Genomic DNA, 23794 nt, shown 5'->3' with positions numbered 1-23794 from the left:
GTAAAAAGAGAGAAAAGGGGGAGGATCGTATAATTTGCTCAATACATCTTAAGGCTTGTTTCAAAATTAAATAAGGTGAGGCTGAGAGAGCTCTGAGAGAGATGTGAAGAAGAAGAAGACAGAAGAAGGCTTTTATATGCCGACTTTCTTTACTACTTAAGGGAGAATCAAACCGGCTTACAATCACATTCTCACACACACACACACACACACACAACAGACACCCTGTGAGGTAGGTGGGGCTGAGAGAGTTGTGACTAGCCCAAGGTCACCCAACTGGCTTCATGTGTAAGAGCAGGGAAACCAACCCGGTTCACCAGATTAACCTCCGCCGCTCATGTGGAGGAGTGGGGAATCAAACCCGGTTCTCCAGATCAGAGTCCACCGCTCCAAACCACCGCTCTTAACGCCTACACCACGCTGATTTCCCTAGCTGTGCCAGGCCCCTCTAGGATTTCACCTCACTCTTCCAGTCCTCTGGGCCTCTTTAGGGCTGTCCACTTGATCACACAGCTGCTTTTGCAAGCTGCCTTCAGCTGCCTGCTTCCTGGCTCAGAGCCCCCAAGGAGGCCCAGAAGGGAACAAGGATGTGTAAGGAGGGGCCGCGGCTCAGTGGTAATCTGCTTGGCATGCAGAAGGTCCCAGGTGCAATCCCTGGCATCTCCACTTAAAGGGACTTGGCAAGGAGGTGATCGGAAAGACCCCTCCCTGAGACCCTGGAGAGCCGCTGCCAGCCTGAGTAGATAATACTGACTTTGATGGACCAAGGGTCTGATTCAGTAGAAGGCAGCTTCATGTGTTCATGTGTTCACCCACCCCTGCCGCTGGCAAGCAGGCCATCCCTTCCAGATTAGCCCACTCTGGGGTATATTCTGGGCACCAGGCCTTCCGCTGTGGTCCACAGAGCCTGTTTGCAGGGCAGACCCTGCAACCAACCTCTCCCTGCCCCCCTCCCCAGCTGGGGAATGCATCTCAGTAACTAGATTGGGGTCCGGCTGACCACAAAGTCCCATCCGGCTCCCACCACGCGGGAATTATCACCTGCCGCTATGTTGCTGCGGATTAACTTTCCAGTCGAGTGGTGATTGTATTTCACTGGTGGCTGGAGCCGTTCCTCAGTACACACAGCTTATAATAAAGTGCTGCGGTGCGAGAGGCCACACTATAATTGTAAGATATTATTATGATATTTTGCCGGCTTCCATCAGCTGTATACATAAGGAATGAGAGGCCAGAAAAAACAAGCCCTCCACGGCATGCCAATCTGCAAAGGCTCCCTTCCCGACTAAGCCCCCTTGCTTCGCTGAAGGCAGAACCAGAAGAGAATTCAAGCAGAGCCGAGGGAGGTCTCGGGGCTGGGCCTCCATCCTGGATTGGGCAAAGAGCTGCCCTTCCAAAGTCCTGTTCGGTGCCCTCACTGCCCACACTACAGCCTCATCATTCCTTCCGCCTCTGGTTACCAACACACCCCTGTGCCTCGAAAACTCACACGAGCCATTCCGCCTGACCAGGGCTCTCCTGCATAGAACAGGATGATCACCCAGTCATTTCTGGTTGTGTAAGGACATCGGCGAGGGCAAATGAAGTCAGCTTAGAAAGGTAGAGAGAGGGCAGTGTTGACCAACACTGCAAGGAATGCCCAAAATGTCAAAAGGGGGCATTAATAAAAAAAGCTCCAGAAAAGCAATGAGTCCTCCCTGTTCAGTAAGGGGAAGAGCTACAGCCGCACCTCCTCGGAACAAAAGCAGTTCTCTTCCTTTTGCATCCAACAGGCTTGTTTGGGGACAAGTTTAATCCATTAGAGAGTCACACAATTTGGGAGGCTTTGAACCCGCAGCCCTCCTGGGGTTGGGAGTTTCACTGCCTCCCGTGGTGAGCCGGGGAAGTGGCAAGGCAAACTGGCTCCAAGAGCTACAAGAAGCTCTGAGCTCCACCCACAAACGCAGCCACTGGTTCCTTGGAGCAGGAATCAGCTCTAAACCCTGAGAGTCTTGGCCTGCTCAGCAGTCCTCCCTGCTGGTCTTGGTGGCTCCTGGGGTCACCGATGGTGGCTTCCCTTTTGGCTCCTGCCACTTCCGTTCCTCTGGCCTGCGAAAGCGCTCAGGGCCCCAGGCTCCTCTGTGCACAATCTGGCAAGGGTCTAACTTGGGATCATCTGACCTGTGGACTTAGCTGCAGCTTTGGCTTCCAGCTTAAGACTTGGCACGATCTTCTGGCTAGTGACTCTCAGACCATCCGCTGGTCCCCCATTGCATACGCTGCTCAGCCACCACTTGCAGTCCCGGCCTGGATGCAGAGTGTTCCATTTCAGTTGAGCGCACCGCTGCAATTCCAGGGACGGTTTGCTTGCAATTTAAAACAAGACAGATTACAAGGAGTTCTGCAGCCGCACAGTTGGTGGTGTGACATGCCGCATGACAGCTGGCTGGGTCGGCGCTTTCGGCACCTGCTTGCCATTTCCCGGATGACAATGGTTTCCCCGCAAACACACACGCACATATGCAGCTTATACATTGCTGAAAATCTGCAATGATCACATCTGCTTGTGCCCCTGCATTTGTCAGGGTGGTGCGTGCTCAGGATTTACCAGCTACAGCTACCTAAAGGTCGTGCAAAGGCGACGTGCGGCCCAAACGAAGCAGGCACGTGCTCAGCTCTGGGAGTCAGGCAGGAGGAGGAGGAGGAAGAGGAAGTATAGTAGTAGTAATAGTAGTAGTAGTGCCGGCTCTGGAACTGTCCAGGGTCCTGCAGCCCATCGGCCCCTTCTGACCTGCCTGGTGTTGTGGTGCTGCCCTTGGAAGATGTTCCAGCCCACCCGCCCCAGCAGTCGCATGTGGGGTCCTCCCAGCCTGTGCTAGAACTCTCCCCTGTGAGATGCGCCGCCTGCCCCCTTCTGTTGCCCCCAGGTGGAGGCTTCCTTGTTTCGTTCGGCCTTCCCTCAGTGTTCCCTCCTTCCTAACCAGTGGATGTTTTTTAATGTATGCATTTTGAACTCTGGTTTTAATTGTTCTAATGATACGTGTTTGGGTGGGTTGATCTTAATGGTTTTAAAATGTGATTTTATTATGTATGTTTTACATTGTTAGCCAGCTTGGCGGCCCTTGTAAGTGCAGAAAGGAGGGATACAGATGGTGTAAATAAACAATATGCACAGTTGCGACATTGTCTGAAAGGGGCGATCAGAGTGGGCACAAAATCTGCATGTGGCTCCTTTCAAACGACACGGTGACCACTCGTCTGGGGAAGCCACGTGTACTCCTGATTTGCACAATTGGCTGCCTCTCGGTATGAGCACTTGTAACTTCAGGAAACAGCTATGCTTGGTTCAGCTACCCATTATCAGTGCTGTTCAGCATTTGACTTGCAGCTGCCTCTTGGTTTTCTCCGGCTGTCTCCTACCCCCAGGACGAAGAAGAAGGGTTGGTTTTTCTATGCCAACTTTCTCTACCACTTAAGGGAGACTCAAACCGGCTTACAATCGTTTTCCATTCCCCTCCCCTCAACAGACACCCTGTGAGGTAGGTGGGGCTGAGAGAGCTCTAGGAGAGCTGTGACTAGCCCAAGGTCACCCAGCTGGCTTCGTGTGTAGAAGTGGGGAGACAAATCCAGTTCACCAGATTAGCCTCCACCGCTCATGTGGAGGAGAGGGGAATCAAACCTGGTTCTCCAGATCAGAGTCCACTGCTCCAAACCACAAGAAGAAGAGTTGGTTTTTATATGCCAACTTTCTCTACCACTTAAGGGAGACTCAAGCCAGCTTACAGTCACCTTCCCTTTCCTTTTCCACCACAAATGCCCTGTGAGGTAGGTGGGGATGAGAGAGCTGTGACTAGCCCAAGGTCACCCAGCTGGCTTCATGTGTAGGAGTGGGGAAACAAATCCAGTTCACCAGATTAGCCTCTGCCGCTCATGAGGAGGAGTGGGGAATCAAGGGGGCTAGAAGAAGCCAGCTGGCACCATCCCCATCCAAGCCCTTGAGACAACCCAGGAAAGACTTTCTTACAGCAGTCATGGGGGAGGTGGACAGGGAGAGCCGCAGAAAAAACTGCTCCAGGGCACCCAAGCAGCAAACCAAAGGGAACAATTGCCAGCATCCCAGAACAAGCAAACCTGTCCCTAAGAGTCATGGGGTGCGGTCTGCATTTGGCAGTTGACTGGCAATTTGAACAGAGGACCGTTCGCCATGCCTGGCCATCACAGGCCTGAAGCTGGCTAGGAAGGAAGAGTCTTCACCTCCCCGCTATTTCTGCCGTCTTTCAGCAGTTCCATCTCAAAACAAAGATTATTCCAGCTTGGCTGGTGGGGGAATAGCAGCATAACTGGTGGAAAATTAATCTTCTGAGCAGAGTTGCTGACTGATGGTGGGGGTGGGGGGATAGATGGAGATGAGCAAAGGAACCGGTTCCACTTCAAAACCTGATTCTGCCCCAGTTCAGAGCTGAAATGAATCCAAATCCACTGGGAATGGGTTTAATATTGCATTGGCACCTTTGTCTTCATTTAGGCCCCCTGAATTGCATTTTGCTCGGCTTTCTCTGGGAGTCTTCTCTTTAAATTTGCTTGGGGTTTATTCTCTTAGAAAAATATCTCACACCACAAAGACATGGGAAGGGAGGGAAGAGAAGTAAAAGGGCTTTTCATTCCTTATATTTTTCTCCTTTTGCAATTGCCAAATGAGATTTACGCATTCCCTTTTGGCTCCTGCCTTTGCCGGCTCCTTTTTAAAAATAAAATAAAATGAATCCATGAAGGAATCGGCAGCAGGGAGAAAGGGAACTTCTCAGACATTCAAGGCTTATTATTACAAGTCTTTGGGGGGAGGGAGGAGAATTCAGGAAGAGTTTTTTTGCAGGCTCAAAGCATGGAATCACTCAGCAACCTTCCCACGTCAAAGGTTTAGAGTTTGAAAAAGAGCAAGGAAATTGAGGAAGAAAGGTCAGCAGTTTAACAACGGTAGGACTTTGCTTCCAGACGGATGGATTCAGGATGCAAACAGAGGAGCCATTCTATGCCAAGTACCTCAAATATATTGCATTGTGTCTGATCTATATATGCAACAGATGAAGCAGCCATCAATAAGGCAGGGCAGTCCAGAGAGGGTGGGAAGGGCTAACCACTCAAGAATGGGGCGAGGTAGGAGACCCAGTGGCCAGGGCTCAGTGGTAGAGCACCCACGCCCAGCATCCCTGGCAGCATCCCAGTTAAAGGAGCCCGGGTGTAAGGAAAGGCCCTTCTCTGCCCCAGAGAGCTGCTGCCAGTCAGAGGAGACCAGATGGGGCTGGGTGGGCCAAGGCAGCTCCGCATAGTCTCCCAGATCCTAGTCTGACACCCCAACCACTATGCTGCACTGGCTCGAGGCGACACTGAAGGAAGCCCCACTTCAAGATGTTCGGGGGGGGGGAGAATGAGGCAACCAAATCAGTGGTGAAAACCGGCACAATGGAAAGAGGAGGCCCACTGGGCAGCCCAATGAGGACAGTTTTCCTAGTCACCTGGCCAGTCATTGCTGGAACTCGAGGCTGGCTTGGACTGGCCCTGCATGGTTGGATCGAGCCCAGGGAAGTTCTGCCATGCTGGCATTCTTCAACGGCTGCACAGACAAGAAGCTCTACAGTGCAGCCCTTTCCTTTGCAGTTCTCTGTGCCTTTGGGGAAAAAATGACCCCCTTTGTTCTTCCCCCTCTCTAAATGTATACTTGCCACTATTTCATTCACCAAGATTTGCATTGATTTTGCCATAAAAAGTTATGAAATTGGCTTTTGGGGAAAAAACAACATTGATCCATTTTGCCTTTTAATTTGTCTCAGGACTGCAAAGTCCCTTAACAGCTTTTCAACAAGATTTACAAGATCGGCGCCACCAGGGCCCAGTCAAGGGATTTTGTCACCCTGAGCAAGGGATACCCATCACCTGCCAGGCCTGCCGGGCAATACTGCAGGGGCTTGCCTTGGCCCTGGCCTACAACCCAGCTGAAGATGTCAGTCAGCTCTTGTGTCCCTTATGGCTGGCAGCCAGCTGAACCCCCTGGGACCTCCATCCTTCTCAAGATCCACCATCTACAGTCCTGTAGCTAGAGATGCCAGGATTTGAACCTGGGACCTTCAGTGTGCAAAACAGAGGCTGGCCCACTGAAATGCACTCCTCCCAAAGCCACCCAGTGATGATTGCCCCAGCACACAGTGGACTAGAGACTTAGATTAAGGCAGCTACAAATTATTTGAAAAGTCCTGAGTTTACATCAATTGTGAGCAAAAGGGGAGGAGAGAAAGGGAGAAACTTTGAGCCTCGTCAGGAGCAAAATCTGCAAGAGGGGTGTGGCTCAGTGGTAGAGCATCCACTTGGCATGCAGAAGGTTCCAGGTTCAATCCCCGGCATCTCCAGTTAAAGGAACTAGGCAAGCAGGAGATGTGAAAGACCTTTCTCTGCCTGAGACCCTGGAGAGCCGCTGCCAGTCTGAGTAGATAATACTTTGATGGACCGAGGGTCTGATTCAGTATAAGGCAGCTTCATGTGTTCATGTGTATTTCAAAGGATCCAATGCACCGGGGTGACAAAGAAATAAACTTGCAAGGTGTACTTGCACCTGTACCAATCAATGAGCAAGTGACTGGCCCAAGGTAACCCAGCAAGCTTCCATGGCAGAGCAGTGATTCGCACCTGGGTTTCCCAGATACTAGTCTGGTGCTCTTAACCACTACACCACACTGGCTGCAGGGCCGTGCTGCTGGGACACCCCCCCCCCCATCCGTCTGCCAGGGAGTGCCCAGCGACCGAGAAAGACTGGTATCACGGTTCATTTTCTTTGTTTAGGCACTGGTTATTTAAAAAAAATACTGTTCTGTTCTCTTCCACTTCATTATAATGTGATGTTTTGTTCATTTGGTTGATGTTTTCTTAAGTTCTGCCTGGCTGTCCATGATTTTAACACACCCTTGAAGCCGTCTTGTAATGAATCAGACCTCCCCCTCCCAGACCATTCACGTCAGTTTCGTCTACTCAGACCGGCAGCAGCACGGCCTTCCCCGTCACCTGCCGCCAGCTTTTTCTACCTGGAGATGCTGCCAGGGATCGAACCTCAGCCCTTCAGCAAGCCAAGCAGATGTTCTGTCAAGAAGCAGGGCCCCACCTCCTTCTCCAAAGAGGTCACACTTTGTGGTCCTTCCTTCCTTCATTTTATCCTCAAACAATGGCCCTGTGAGGTAGGGTCAGGCTGAAACAGAGTGACTGGCCCAAGACTGCCCAGTGAGTTTCAGAGACGAGCGAGGACTTGAACCCAGTTCCATGCTCTACAATGGCTCCAATTAGTTCATTTCATTTCATACATGAGATGTATGGATTTCCAAACAAATGTAAAACATACAGCTCATGTATGAAATGAAATGAAATGAAGAAATTGGAGCCAGAGTAGAGGTTAGCTAGCCAGCTGTACGTCCCACCGGGTGGCAACATTTAAATAATGCTCACAACCCTTAACAGATCAATACATCACCACATAATAGAATGGATTCAATGAAAGCTCATCCTAGGATCATTGGTTAAAAATGTATTACAGCTCTGCATCAGAAGGTGCGCACTGATGAGTTATTAATGTACCAGACTATGTTTATCATCTCATTTTTAAAAAAAGAAAAAGAATCGGGAAGGAATCTCAACACAGTACATTTCATTCCTAGCGGCGGTTCCACAAACGAGAGCACACGCCCTCGTCTCGGAGGTGCCGAGTCGTTCCTTGACAATCTGTGCCTTTGGCGCATCTGAAATAAAAACACTATTCAATCAGAAACCAAATCCCTCGCCCTGGCTCCGATGCTGCCTTGTCTGGTCCGTGGAGGAACCGAAAGGTGAAAGAGCCAGCATGGTGTAGTGGTTAAGAGTGGTGTGATTTGGAGTGGTGGACTCTGATCTGGAGAACGGGGTTTGTTTCTCCACTCCTACATGTGAAGCCAGCTGGGTGACCTTGAGCAAGTTACATCTCTCCTAGAGCTCTCTCAGCCCCACCTACCTCACAGGGTGTCTCTTGTGGGGAGGGGAAGGGAAGGTGATTGTAAGCCAGTTTGAGTCTCCCTTAAGTGGTAGAGAAACTTCTTCTTCTTCTTCCTCTTCTTCTTCTTCGTCATCGTCATCGTCGTCCTGGGGGTAGGAGACAGCCGGAGGAAACCAAGAGGCAGCTGCAAGTCAAATGCTGAACAGCACTGATAATGGGTAGCTGAACCAAGCATAGCTGTTTCCTGACGTTACAAGTGCTCATACCGAGAGGCAGCCAATTGTGCAAATCAGGAGTACACCCAGACGAGTGGTCACCATGTCGTTTGAAAGGAGCCACATGCAGATTTTGTGCCCACTCTGATCGCCCCTTTCAGACAATGTCGCAACTGTGCATATTGTTTATTTACACGGGATACATCTGTATCCCGCCTTTCTGCACTTACAAGGGCCGCCAAGCTGGCTAACAATGTAAAACATACCTGATAAAATCACATTTTAAAACCATTAAAATCAACCCACCCAAACACGTATCATTAGAACAATTAAAACCAGAGTTCAAAATGCATACGAAAAAAACAAATGCATTAAAAAACACCCACTGGTTAGGAAGGAGGGAACACTGAGGGAAGGCCGAACAAACCAAGGAAGCCTCCACCTGGGGGCAACAGAAGGGGGCAGGCGGCGCATCTCACAGGGGAGAGTTCCAGCACAGGCTGGGAGGACCCCACATGCGACTGCTGGGCGGGTGGGCTGGAACATCTGCCAAGGGCCGCACCACAGCACCAGGCAGGCCAGAAGGGGCTGATGGGCTGCAGGACCCTGGACAGCTCTGGAGCCGGCACTTTGCCCCAGGAAGTACTGGCGCAGCTGAGCCCGGATCCACCGCCGCCAGCGCTTCCTTCCCCTTGGTGAAGAGCGAGGGCAGCTGGACTGGGACCCCGGCTGGTGCTTTCTTGGCAGGCTGCAGCATCAGGGTGGAACGCTTCCGCCAGCTCAGGGGGACCAGGCTGGTGGCTTGCCAGTGCCAGCTCCTCCCCACCCCCGCCTGCTCCCTGGCAGAGCAGGACGTCGCTTCCTGAGGGTTCCCTGGGCCCTCCCTCCCGGGCCAACCCACCCAGGCCAGTGCCACCATCCTAGCAGGGGTGATCCAGGCACTGCTCCAAGGCCACACCTTGTGCTCTTTGTATGGCTGTGGCAAATGCCCCACTCCTCCCCACATGGTCTGGAATTCCTAGCCAGCCCTTAGAAGGAGATGCCCACCAGCTGCACGAAACAGGCAGGAGGCCGGCCATGGGTCAAACAGGCCCAGGCTCCTACACATGGGCAGCTTCCTACAGCTCAGCAGGACAAAAACGCAGTCCTCAACTTGTCCCATCCATTCTGCTAATTCCCCCCCACCCATCCAACCTCTGGTTCCTTTCTCAGGTTTCATATTCTCCTTCACTGATTTCCCTTCCCTTCCTGCCTCCCTCTTTACCTTTCCCCCCTTCCAAAGTTAAGTACAGAGCATGGAGCACAGGCGATACGGAGAAGATGCCCTGATTATAGGTGATGCACCATTCAAGAGCAGTGGAGGAAAGAAGCGGAATAACTGTCTTTACTGCTCCCGCCACACCAAAACTCAGCGCCTCCAGCAGCCACTGCACACGGCAATTGGCTTGGGATTGCTGCAGGAAATTTAAAGAAGGCAACTTCCTTGCTGGCTGCAGGACTTTTCCCGTCGATTAAAGTAAAAGGAGACAGAACACTGAAGGACGTGGGGAGGCCCACCTTGTGCCTAAAACCAAAGGAAGAAGGGGGTCTGGAAGGCACCCCAGGGGAGGGGAATGTCTTCATCGAATGATGGAATCATAGAGTTGGAAGGGACCACCAGGGTCATCTAGTCCAACTCACTGCACAATGCAGGAAATTCACAACTACCTCCCCCCCCACACCCCCAGTGACCCCCTACTTCATGCCCAGAAGATGGTCAAGATGCCCTCCCTCTCATCATCTGCCCAAGGTCACAGAATCAGCATTACTGACAGATGGCCATCCAGCCTCTGCTTAAAAACCTCCAGGGAAGGAGAGCTCCCCACCTCCTGAGGAAGCCTGTTCCACTGAGGAACCGCTCTAATGGTTAGAAAGTTCTTCCTAAAGTCTAGACGAGCCATGTTGCGGAAAAGAGCCTGTCTCCCGCTGCCCCCCACCAGACTCCTGAAGGCAGTGGGAGGAGGGCCTCTGGAGAGCCCCTCCCTGATTGGAAAGGTCCTCCTGAGAGCTGACAGCCCTTGGAGAGCCCCCTCGTCTTTAGGAGCATCTGGGATTCTGCCCACGACCAACAGAGACATCTCAAGACAGGCAAGCTGCATCCTGAATGCTGGGTGTACAGGAGAACATAAGAACATAAGAAAAGCCCTGCTGGATCAGACCCAGGCCCATCAAGTCCAGCAGTCTGTTCACACAGTGGCCAACCAGGTGATGCAGGGTGCAGCTTGAAATCTGGCCCTGAGGACCAGGTGCCGCTCTCGTCCAGCTCAAGCCCCAGAAGCAAAGCAGGGAATGGAAAACCCACCACCACCCCAGTCCGTGCCATTTCCCTCCCCCTCAAGTGGGCAGGTGGGAGTTAAGAGAAGGCTCCCCTCCCCTCCCCGGCGCACGGAGACGTTCCGGGACAGTTTCCAGCCATCGCTTGAGATGCAAGGTGGCTGCGTTTCTCGGCTGCCAAAATGGCACCTGCTTCCCAACAGATAGGAGATAGGTTCTCATTAGTGCCTCGATAGCTGTCGCTTGCCAGACGTTTGGCCCAGGCAGAAGCCCACACGGCGGAATGACGGGAAGCAGCGGGGAGCATATGGGCGCCGGCTTGTTCCGTGCCCAGATGGATACTGGAAGTGGGTGTTTGCTGTTTCCCAAAGCTGAACGGGAATTCTAATTGGCAGACTCTGAAATCCAAATGCAGAGTGTCCGTGGGTTTCTACTGGGCGCGGTTTTTACCTAATTTCCAGCCAAGCTGTGGCCAGCAGGGCAGCTAGCCTTATTTCATCTCTCCATCAACGGAAGGAGTAACATGGTTTGGGCAGTGCTCAGTACCTGTGCCATGAAGAAGGAGTGGGTACATGCAGGTGTGTGCCCTACACCGCCTTCCCTTCTGTGCTGCTCCAGAGGAGGAGGCTTCCTGCACCACGGAAAGCTGCATTCAATGGCTCCATGCCTCTGGCTCTCTTGACCACTCTGGGCAAGCCACAGACAAGCTGACCAGGGGCTTGAACAAAAGAGCACCTTGCACTCTTTCCTGATGAAGGAGGTGATCTTGGCAGCCTAGGGCAATTCCTACCCAGCCTCTGGAAGGTGACACCCTCCACCTGGAGGGGGGATCCTGGAGACTGTTTTTCACTCTATATTTCGAGCAAGGCAGGCCAGGAGAAGACAGCTGCAGCTGCCGCAGCTAAAATTGCACGGCAGTTGGGCAAGAGAGTCACAGTCACATTTCTCCACATGGCGCTCCGGGCAGCGGGCAGCGGGCACGGTTCTCCGCTCCTTCTCCTGCTCTTCCTGGTGCTGCCTTTGAAAAGCGTCCAAAATTAGGGATGAACCGGAATGGATTTCTGTGTTTCTTTCTATCCGCATCTGCTCTGGTTGTGAGCCATTCGATGGCTCCACGTTCCCGAGGCACTTGTTTCTTTTATGCCTTTCATAAGTGACTGGCACCAAAACAGGCATGCATTTGAATGTTAACAGTTCTATCAAATTTTGTTAGCCTAGTCAGAGAGAAAAAAGCATTGCTGTAGTCTCATCCCATGCAGGGAGAAACTGGGATTTGAAAATCCAAACTGTTCATGACATTCAGCCGCCCCCTGTTCGAACCACGGCTCCCAGACTACACACACCAGGACCGGGACACTTGTCAGGGATGCTCTAGGCTGGTCCTGCATGGAGCAGGGGGGTTGCACTAGATGGCCGGTATGGCCCAGCTGTATGTGATTCTCTACCTAGCCCACTGCCAGGCTGAGGATCTGTAAACAGCTCCAGTGCAAAACTGTGCAAACTTCATCACATCACGAACAAGCCATCGAGGGGGCGCTCAGTCTGCTTGTGAGTCTCTCAACCTCAGGCCAATTTCTGGGCATCTTATTTGTGAAGATCAAATCACCGCTGACTGAAAAGAGAAGCCAGGGCAAAGTCACGGTTCAAAGGCAGTTTGGGTGCTTAGACCCTTCCCGCCTACTGATTCAACCTGAAACCAGGAAGAAGCCATCCACACAGAGCTGCCCCCAACCCAAGTCACGCAAATGAGACCATCAGATTTGTGTGCCGTTTCTCAGGCAAGGGGTGCATTGCCTCGTCCCTTCCTGTTTATGGAATGCTTCTCCTTTGGGGCTCCGGAGCTCCCCCATCTGGGAGCAGAGGGGGAAGAACAGACGCTCCTCTTCCTTAGCCTTCCTCTTCCACCTTTCCAGACATTTTCCATGCTTGGAAAAGGGAAGATCATTGAAGAAAGAGAATCAATATCAGCAGTGAATGCAGCTGGCTGCTCTTTGCAATATGTAATTTAGATGCACAAGCTGTTCTCAAAGCAACAAAGAGGACCAAACAGGGGAGGGGAGGGCAATTGTAAGAACCAAAGAACAGCCCAGCTGGATCAGACCACACTGGAAGGGAAGCTCACAAAGAAGGCCTGGCCGTTCCACTGCAGAGCTCACCGAGGGACCTTGGGCCAGTCAGCAAACAACCTCACAGGACGGTTGTGAGGGCGGGCGAGGGGGATGTGTGCCACCCTGACCTCCTCGAAGGAAGGCTGGGCAGCAGAATACTGGGATGAAAGAAGCAGCTGTCCTTCAACCCTGCTGTAGCCACAATATCCTGGAGAACTGTGAGCAGATGCATTACACCCACGAGGCTCCTGGTCAGTCCCGGCCATCTCCAGCTCCAAGGTCTTGGGCCCCACAGCCAGGATGGCCCTTCCTCTGCCCAAGACCCAGGAGAGCAGATGCTGGCCGGAGGAGGCAGTGCTGAGCTCAGGGAACCCTGGGGCCTGGCCAGTCAAAGGCACCTTCACCTTCCAAGCCCGGCGTGTGCCCTGGAGACCAAGCCCCCACATGCAGCACCAATCCCAGAAAGTTTCTCCCGTATGCGCTCCCTGCTTTTCCACCTGTCCGTCTGGACCGAAGTGTGCCCAAAAGAGCCCCATTCCCGGCAAGATATGGAAATCCCAAGGAGGCAGCCGCGGGCTCAAAGTACATCTAAAGAAAACTAGGTCAGGTATTTTAAGCCTGCGCCTTCATTCAAAGCCACGATCTGAAATGTATGCTAAAAGCAGATGCGGGAGAGGCTTGCCACGTCAACAGCAATGGAAGGCTGCCGGTCCCGGTCCCGGGCTGAGCCCAGCCCCCAAAGGAAGCCTGAGCCGAGCCGGTGGGTGGGTGGGAGCACCTTCCCAGTCCTCTCCACCTGGCCACGGCAAAAGAGACCCAACAGCCCACTGCAATTGCAGCCCCTGCCCTTGGTGTCCCGAAACAAGGACAAGGACCCCCGATCATATGCAGACAGAGCCACAAGATGCCCACATGGATATTCTGGCTCATTTGCTTCCAGTCCATTTTAAGCACAAGCATTGTTGCCCTTTGGTTTCTGGGCATGCAAATAGGTTTGAGGTGAGGTGGCTCAAAGTCTGGTTTTGACAGAAGGGCATTTGTGGCCCCCTCAAGCAACAGTATTCCTCGGGGCAGAGCCAGCATGGTGTAGTGGTTAAGAGCGGTGGTTTGGAGCAGTGGAGTCTGATCTGGAGAACCGGGTTTGATTCCCCACCCCTCCACATGAAGCCAGCTGGGTGACCTTGGGCCAGTCATAGCTCTCTCCAAACTCTCTCAGCCCCACCTACCTCACAGGGTGTCTGTTGTGGGGAGGGGAGGGGGAAGGTGATTGAAAGCCGGTTTGAGTCTCCCTTAAGTGGTAGAGACAGTTGGCATATAAAACCCAATACTTCTTCTTCTTCTTTCTGGTCCAAATTTATCCCACTTGTCCTCCAGTTTGCTCAGGGAGACATACAGGGTTCTCCTTTCCCTATTGTCTTCTCACAACAACCCTGCAAGGTAGCCGAGGCAGAGCAAGGGTGATTACTCTTTTCACAGACCAAAGGCACGCTTGGGAATCAGGCTGTCCCCCGGATGAGAGCCTGCAGGGTCTCCAAAACTGCCTCTTTCCCCTCCTGCCCTCTTCCGGCTTTGTAACAGCACTTCAGCGCCATTGCAGAAGTTGAAGTAAAGACAAACAGGCTGGTGGGGTGTGGGCCATTCATATGACGGGGTGGCTGGCTTCTGCAAAAAGCCCCAGAAGAGCTGCCATGTGCCTTTTGTCCCAGGTAAACCTGTGCAGCACACACCGCCCTTGGGAGGAGCTATCAGCACCCACAGAGCAGGATTTCAAAGAAGAGTTGTTTTTTTACACCCTGCTTTTCTCTACCTTCAAGGAGTCTCAAAGTGGCTTACAACTGCCTTCCCCTCCGCACAACAGGCACCTTGTGAGGCAGGTGGGGCTGAGAGAGTTCGGAGAGAAGACCCAGTCTCTCAAGAGACCGCCCCCCCCCACCCATCCCGGCCTTAAGTAGGGAGAGGTGCACATTGGTCTGAAAATGGATTTTTTCTAAAAAGCAGGGACTGGAAACACCTCATTCCTTGGGTCGGTTGGAGTGACAAAAATGAACAGGTATTAATTTAATTTGTTTCCCCGAAGATCTGGTGAGAGACGGGAAGGGAGATTAGAGGGAAGAGAAGACAGGCGGGATCCAGAGAGGCAAAACCGACAGTGAAGCTGTTCAGCCTTCAAAGCCGAGCAGATTGTGCGAGAGAAGAGCTTCAAGGCCCAGCCACAGGGCAACGACCTCTCCTTCGCCCCACTCGAGTCAACAGACGCCAACCCAACAAATGTAATCATAATTAATGGATGTGTGGTTTTTTAAAAAGGGACTTTTTAAAAAACCACACATCACCTGGCGGCTGCAGCAAGACCGCCACCAAAGCCGGCCCACGACCAACGCTCTGCGATGCGGCTCACTCCTTTGCCAAATGGGATGGAACCAAATAAACCCCTTCCATTTGAGTCTGGAACCCTCCTCCCCCCAGTCTTTCCCTTTGAACCCTCGACTTTTAAACCACCTTTTCCAAAAGCTTCCGGCAACAGCTGCTGGCCTCTTTTCAAGGGCCGCACACTCTCCCCAGCCAGCTCGGCAGCTGTTCCGTGAACATCTGGTGCTGCTACAAGGTCATCGTCACTGAGACCGGGGAGGGGAGGCGACGCTTGCCACCCCCTCCGCGAGACAACACCCCCAGCGCTCAGACCCCCACGGCTCTCGGGGCTGGGCGAGCCCCCCACCCCGTGCGGGCCCTTGATCTTCATTCACAGCCTTCTTTTCTCACCATTTCAAATAATGCTGGGAAAGAATGCACATTTTACAAAGAAACTCCACTGCAAGGAAACAGGAAACAGCCCAGTAATCAAGAATCACGGGTTCAATTTGCCCAAGAAAGCAGCAATTAAAAAAATGGGGAGTTGGGGTGAATGCTGTAGGGAAGAGAAATTGAAAATGATTCCCTTACCCAGGTCATAGAATCATAGAGTTGGACGGGACCACCAGGGTCATCTAGTCCAACCCCCTGCACAATGCAGGAAACTCACAACCACCTCCCCCCCACACACATACCCAGTGCCCAAAAGATGGCAAAGATGCCCCCCCTCCCATGGACTGCCCAAGTTCATAGAATCAGCATTGCTGACAGTTGGCCATCTAGCCTCTGCTTAAAAACCTCCAGGGAAGGAAAGCTCACCACCTCTCGAGGAAGCCTGTTCCATTGAGGAACCACTCTAACTGAATTAGAAAATTCTTCCTAATGTCCAGACGGAAACTCTTTTGATTCAATTTCAACCCGTTGGTTCTGGTCCCACCTTCTGGGGCAACAGAAAACTACTCGGCACCATCTTCTCTATGACAGCCCTTCAAGTATTTGAAGATGGTTATCATATCTCCTCTCAGCCTTCTCCTCTTCAGGCTAAACATACCTGGCTCCTTCAACCTTTCCTCATAGGACTTGGTCGTTCTTATGGTTTTTTGCAAACCACCATGAAAGAGATCTTTGTGATGCTTCATGGGGCAAACGTTTTACACTCTCGCCTTAGTCCTCACTCCCTTTCATTCCTAAATCCCTCACCCAATCCTGTGGGAAAAGGGCCGTGTTCCAACCAACAGGGATATTGAGCCTCCTTCTGGATCCCACCCGTTCAGACGGCTCGTGGAAGGACCCTCCCTCCACACCAAACCACACCAAAGATCCCTGCATGCGGAAATATAGAGGAGAAAGACAGGCTTGAAACCTACGATGCTCCTTTGTTCACGTTCAGGAATGTCTTATTGTTCAGAAAAGGCTTCCATTGCGTGAGCCCTCAAGTTTACCTTCTCCTGTGCTATTTGTGAGACTGCAGAGTGGTTGTTTAAAAATGGGGGTCTGTGCCTTTGTTTTCGATGCTCGCCCCTCACACAGATCATGTGCAAAGTGATTAGGTAAAAGCAAACGTGTGGATGCACGTTGTTCTTCTCTTTTGTCCCCAGCAGGAGCCCGCCTGCACTCGGCACAATCTTGCCTCAACTCACCCCATACGGTGCCTCCCCGGGACACCTCCAGATGGCCTGAAGCGCAACACATCCACCGCGCGCATTCGTGCCAAGCTCCTCGGCTCGGCCTTCCAAAGGGGCCACCCGGATCCGGCTCCTGCTGTATGATCTGCACCAGTGCCACAATGAACTTGGAGGAGGGGGCGGGGGGAGGCTCAGTTCTTGAGTGGAATTCTCCTTCCTGAAAAGGTGCTTACAAAATCAATTCTAATTTATATGCTCTAACTCTAAATCACTTTCCCTGCACTGCTAGAAACAAGGCGCTGGCCTAGGTGGTCATATCCCAATGGTCTTAAAGAGGAGCCTCTGCAAGCACCTTCCTGCCCTTCCGCTCTATGATCTGGAGGACCCATCCGACAGGATCACTAGGGTTGCCAGGTCCCTCTTCACCACCAGCGGGAGGTTTTTGGGGATGGCGGGGTTTGGGGAGGGACTTCAATGCCATAAAGTCCAAATGCCATTTCTCCAGGGGAACTGATCTCTATCGGTTGGAGATCAGTTGTAATAGCAGGAGATCTCCAGCCAATACCTGGAGGTTGGCAACCCTAAGGATCACACTGACGTGGCACACTGAAGCATACCGGCAGGGAAGTGGGCGTTCATATCCTTTACACTCCCTGCTTGAAAAGGTTCAATGGGGTGAAAGAAGATATTTCAGTCCAGGGATGAAATTCATCGTTGTCCAAAACCATAACAATGTCTTGGAGCCATGCCAGACAAATCACTAAAAAGCAGTTCTAACAAACAGACAAACCTTTTCCTTGGCTACATTTTGAAAGCCAAGGCTATGCCGCCAACATGAAGGCGAAGGGAGTGGCTGAGGCCTGGCTCTGTGGTACAGCCCCTGCTGAGCGGGCAGAAAGCTCTGTGAAGACCTTCTAAAGCGGCTGCAAGGAATGCGTGGAGAGGCGGCTGGACAGCCAGTGTGCTGCGGTGCTTTGAGCGTCAGACTAGGGCCAGGGAGACCCCGGTTCAAGTCCCCCCTAGCCATAAATGACCACGGGCCCATACCATCTCTCAGGGCAACCGACCTGTCCTCAAAGGGCAGTTGTAAGGCTAAAACGGAGGGAGAAGAACCACATAATCTTGCCCTGCATGTCTTGGAGGAAGGGGAAGAGAAAAATAAACAGGGTTGAGGTGGAGGGCTCCTCGCCTTGCCTCCACATGGGCTCATGGCACAAGCAAGCCAGACAGCTACGCCCTTGATACAAGCAGTTTTCACAGGGTCCCTGCAGTTCTAGGGCACCCTGCCATGTGCCTGGCGCTGGAAGGCGCACAAGAGGACCAGGTCTCTGCCCCAAGCAGCTTATCTTGCAAAACTAGGTATAAGGGAGGCAGCACAGAGAGGGGAAGGGGAGGATAAATTGAGGGGGGGGGATTGACGTTCATTCCAGTTGCACATCCCGCAGCTTCCTCTTCGTCAGCTGAGTCTACAGAGCAACCCAGAATACTGCACACTTGTTGGGAGGGGGGCTCCTTGGGGCCTGCTTGTGGGTCGTCTGCCCGGGGACCCCAGAGAAGGCCTTTGAGCATCAAACACAGCAATGCTGGACCCCGGATTCAGCCGTGGGTCCCGCTGGCAGCAGACTGAGATGCCTCCTCCCCCCCCTCCCAATTATTCATCATCAATCAATGCGGCCACAACATCCCAGGGTAAATATACTCATTGTCTAACACCTTGTCAAAAGCTGGCCAGCGATTTCGCTCCATAACTCGCGCTGACATATTGATCTTGGTGGCAGTTGTCTGGATGATGCTTCTTGAAGTAAAAGAAATAATCCTCCCCACTTTGGCAGAGCTGTGGGGGAGCTGGCAATCGCCCTCCAACTCCTGCCTTGAAGACTCTGCTGACTGGCAAGTGGTGGGGGGGGGCAGTTTTTGGGGACAGAAAGGAGGCTCCCTAGGCCAGGAGAAACCCCAGCAGAGAGAGGAAGGAAGGAAGGAAGGAAGGAAGGAAGGAAGGAAGGAAGGAAGGAAGGAAGGAAGGAAGGAAGGAAGGAAGGAAGGAAGGAGCCACCCATTCCCTGCCCTTTAAGAGGGGGCCCTTCCCAGATTTGGGGCGGGGGGGAGGTCTATCAGCAAGATTTAAACATTTGCTCTTGGATAGATTTTCAAGATTATATTACACAAACAGAAGAAAACAGGAAATGGCGTGAAACTAAAAATTTGCACGTTTGATTCACATCTGGGAAAAAGCAAAACCGTGCCAAGACTCTTCAGTTGAACTAGCAGGGATAAGTCTTCAAAATCCTTCCTCAGGAGCAAACCTCACAAAATCTCCCAGCAAAATCCTCTGCACAGAATCCTCCTTGGCACAAGCGCTGCAAGGATTCCAACCACTTTCTCCAGCCTCAGCACAAAAGTTTGGGGAGTGAAAAATGAGCCTGCGCAGTTGCAGAAGAAAGATCCAAGCTGACAAGCCCAGGGAGGCGCATCGCAAAGGAGGGGGGACTATTTTTCACACTCCGTTCCCATAAGAGGCGCAAGGGGACAGCCAGTTCCTGGAGCCTCAGCACTCCAAACCTAATGGGCCGTCATTCCAATCTTGGGAAGCTCTCTCAGGAGAACGCTGTTCTTGCCTTGCCTCCAAGCCACACACACCTTTCTTCCTCTTCTCCCCGCCAGCTCCAAGAAAGACAGTCCTGAGACGGCACTGAAAAATGCATTCCACATTTGGATATAAGGGCCAACCAGCGGCCAGAAGTGAGCAAGCCAACCCCTCCAGGTCTTCCAACTCCTTCCAAGATGGACCCTTCACTGCCCCTGAAGCGAATCAGCTGGGCCTCATATCTGGACAGCTTAAGCGCTGGCAATGCCAGGAGGGCCTCGGCAGCAAATCCCCTTTCTGCTAAAACCACCAAAACAAAACCTTGGTTGAAACTGGCCTTCCAAATACCCCCCCTCTCCCCACTTCAACTCCCCAGTTCTTTCCAAACCCCACCCCGCGCGCAGACAAGCCTTCCACACATGACCATGCTCGATTTCTGACAAGAGAGCGCACATTGCGGGGAGACGCATGCCATCTTTACAAACATCGCTTTTCAACTCTGCCACATTTGAGAAGGCTGTCCCCCCGCCATTTCCTCCCGACAAAAAATATAATCATGTTATAATTATAAGGTAATTAAAGCTGAGGAGATCAAAGCAACTTTAGACAGATTAATGATACGCTGAATGCCAGAAATTTCACTATTTAATGTATTAACGCCATTGTCGGTGTTCGGGGTTCCCCCCCCTACTTCCACTGCATTTGCTGCGGAGGCCTTTTCATTCCTCTCCCCCCCCCCTTGATGGATCAAGGATTTTTGAAGCTCTAACAGCTGTGGGGATTTATGTATGGAGGAAAAGAAATGTTCAGTAGGATTATCAGACCAAGGGGAGGACAGAAATCAGTGTTTTTAAAAAGAGAGAGAAGGAAAGAGGGGAAATGAATGTGTGTGTGTGGGAAAGAGGTCCAGGGGGCAAGAGCCCCCAAAGCAAAGCCCTGGTGGGTGGTGGTTCTCAGAACAGACTTGTGAGCCTTTGAATTTCACAAGCATACTTTACGAGCTGGTGGGGGGGAGAGCATGCAGCAGCAGCCGTTTCGAGAAGGGGGTCTTTGGTGCATTTGGTTTACAGCTGGTTCAAGGGCTAAGCTTTTAATCCGAACTGTGCCAAACAGCAGAGGCAGAGTACCATCATGCAGCCGGGCACTTTCGGGGGGGTCCGTACGGGTCAGCAGCAGGCCCCCTCTTCTGGGGCCTCTTCTGGGAAATCACTCACTGCCCTGGTTTTGGCCTTTGGGAGAAAGAGCAGAGGACCCAGAGAGCGTTTTAGCCTGCCTTTGGTCTGCTGAGTTCCGCCTGGTCTTCTCCTTCAGCCAGAATCCTTCACTCTCCCCCACCCTCTCAGTGCAAAGCATGCGCTCTGCCACGGAGCCGGGGCCTCTCTCCTGAGCTAGGCGCCCCTCCATCGATAGGCATTACAGTGGAGTTTCATCTCTCCTTCAACAGGATGGGGGGGGATGCCTCTTGACTCAAGTGTAAATGCACACACATGAACATACAGGAGGATTATGCATCCCCTCCCTGATAGTCTGTGCTGCCCGATGAGTCTGAGTAGCTGCTGTTCCACCAAGAGCGCACCCAGATCCACTCTACGATGGAACGCTCCTGCCAATCTGCTTGCCAGAAGTGGGGAGGACTCTTGTGGCCAGTTTAAAGTGCAGAAAGCAGATGCTGCATCCGAAGACCCACCCACCCCAGAGGTGGCCACCCACTGGGGTTTTGGTAGGGTTGCCAACCTCCAGGTGGTGGCTGGAGATCTCCAGCTATTACAACAGATCTCCAGGTGACAGAGATCAGTTCCCCTGGAGAAAATGGCATTAGGGGAAGACTCCGTCAGCAAAAAGCACCTCAGTGAGTGGAACAGAGCCACGGGAAGGATCCAAGCTCACCGTCATTATCAGGCCATTTTCGGTTTGCCTGATCCATTTTTTAATCCTAAAATGTACACAATGATAATTGCCCGTCAGTGTTGGACACTGTCAGTATAAACAACTTTTCTTTTCTTGCAGTCAAGTTGCAGGTGACTTGACACCTCGTAGGGTTTTCAAGGCAAGAGACGGTTCGGAGGTGGTTTGCCACAGCCTGCCCTCCTGTGTCGTGACCCTGGTGTTCCTTGGTGGTCTCCCATCCAAATACTGACCAGGACTGACCCTGCTTAGCTTCTGAGATCTGACAAGATCAGGCTAGCCTGGACCATCCAGGTCAGGACAAATAACATATACACATATAAACATCGTCTACATTACCTATAACAATGCGCAGCAGGTGCACAGTGGTGTAGTGGTTAAGAGTGTTAGACTAGTATCTGGGAGACCCAGGTTCAAATCCCCACTCATGCCATGGAAGCTCTCTGGGTGGCCTTGGGCCAGTTATACTCTCCCAACCTTGCAGGGTTGTTGTACAGAGCAACTGGAGGACAGAAGAATGATGTAAGCAGCTTTGGATCACCGTTGGTGAAAAAAGCAGGAAATAAATGGAGTAAATGTGATTTTAAAAATCTGCTTAACTTAATGGCTAAAAGCAGAGACCGGAAACTGTGGAGAACATTATATCAAATATAAATATATAAATATGCAAAAAGAAATAAAACCTGAGCTCATCTCCCTCACTGCTCAAAACAAACCCATATTTCTCAAGTCCAGACCTCCCCGAGAAGAAAAGTGTCACAGAAAAGGTTAACTGGCCTGCAACACCCCTTCGCTTCAAGCCTGACATTTTGTAGGAGCAAACAGGAGAAGTGCCACGCAGCAATTCTCCTCCTTCCTCACCAACCAGGAATTAGCTGCTCCCAAGAAGATCATATTTTATAGCACGTTCAAACAAACAGAGATCTTTGGCTCCCCGCCCAGCCCATGCAAAGCTGCTTTTCCTTAAGGAGCACTTGGGACCGCATGAACTTTAAACGCTGTAATCCCCTCCCTCCATCTGCATTTCTCCCCTTCTTTCCCCCTCCATTTCATTCACGCACACACACCTAGGCTAGCATCACAGTCACTTCTTTAAAGACAATCTCTCCACTTCTCAGCTCAACCATTCCTTTCCCCTGCTGAGACGGCATATCTATTTCTGAAGCCAGAGACTGAGGGCAGATTCAGGGGGTGGGAAATGGGGAGGACAGGAGGGGGGGTCTCTACTCCATAGTAAGGATTTGGACTGAATTGCTCTTCCTGAACTCAAACACATAGATATACCCCAAACACATCCATGCTTTTCTTGGGAGACTTTGGGGAGGAAAATAAGCAATCCTTTACTTAAATATTTACCAGTATTTACTTAAATATTTATTTAAGTAAATAAATGTGCCCGCCAGGACTATTCCTGTTCAGGTAGTGATACAGAGAACAAGGTGAAGGAGTCAGAGTTGGGGGTTCACATTTTCAGAGATGCTCAGCTGGGCATTTTTATGTGAGGTGCCAAATTCTGCCCACGTACCTTGGACATTTCAGAAGGTTTAATATTGGATAGGAGTTGAGATTTTGCCATTGGTGGCTAAATGGGGATCACATTTACTTATATTCGTTTTGTATGCAAAAGACATTCAAACACGGCACACAGAAATCTGAACGGCCAACAGAAGTGATAGGACACATTCTGGATAAGGTTCTCACACTCCTCACCTCTCTGCCCTTGCCAAATGGGTCTTGCCCAGGAGGGCCCTTCTTTAGAGAAGGAACAAGATTATCTGCTGCTCCAATGTTCATTATTTGTTTTATCCTGTTCTGACTGCAGCGGCTTCTACCTTTGCAATTCCAGTCACTGCGCTGTTCAGAGTACACCTAGCCGTAGGCAGCTCGCTGTTTGCATTGTCTCGATTCTGTAAGGATGCAACGTAAACTGGGATGTCTTGTGCCGAACAAGTGCATTGTTATTATTCGGTCGCACACCTTGAGTGTCAGCAAGAAAGGCAGGCTATAAATAACGTAAATAATAAATGTAATAAACTATAAGCCCCAGCACTCCTGAGCAGCAGCACCCTGGAAAGGCTCCATTAGCGAGCTTTACTTATTTATTTAGGTCGCTTACAGTCTGCCTTTCTTACCCAGACTCAAGGTGGATTAGGCAGCGTCAGCCAACACAAGCATCTTGTTGGTCTCTAAGGGGAGGGGTCGTGGCTTAGTGGTAGAGCATCTGCTTGGCTTGCAGAAGGTCCCAGGTTCAATCCCCGGCCTCTCCAGTTAAAGGGACCGGGCAGGTAGGTAATGTGAAAGACCTCTGCCTGAGACCCTGGAGAGCCGCTGCCCATCTGAGTAGAAAATACTGACTTTGATGGACCCAGGGTCTGAGTCAGTAGAAGGCAGCTTCATGTTGGACGGGACGTCCAACAAACAACTGATGAGACCCTTTGAACTGATGATGCCGAGGAGTGAACGGGGCCCCCTTCGCATCCAAACAGTGCGCTCTGGGCCACCGTAAAATAAGGACACGAAACTGCCCTCTCCTGAACCAGACCCACACACACACAGACACCAGTCTCTGAAGGTCAGTCCCGTGGCTCTAACTGGCAGCAACTCTCCAAGGTGTCAGACAGAGGCAAAGGTCTTTCCCATCCCCAGATGTTCCATCTTCACCCAGGAACAGAAAAACTAAGACACTGTCCTTCAGTGTTACTACTCTGAAG

This window comes from Euleptes europaea, chromosome 19, assembly GCF_029931775.1.
Source record: "Euleptes europaea isolate rEulEur1 chromosome 19, rEulEur1.hap1, whole genome shotgun sequence".
Classification (NCBI taxonomy): Eukaryota; Metazoa; Chordata; class Lepidosauria; order Squamata; family Sphaerodactylidae; genus Euleptes; species Euleptes europaea.
This window is presented reverse-complemented; position numbering follows the sequence as displayed.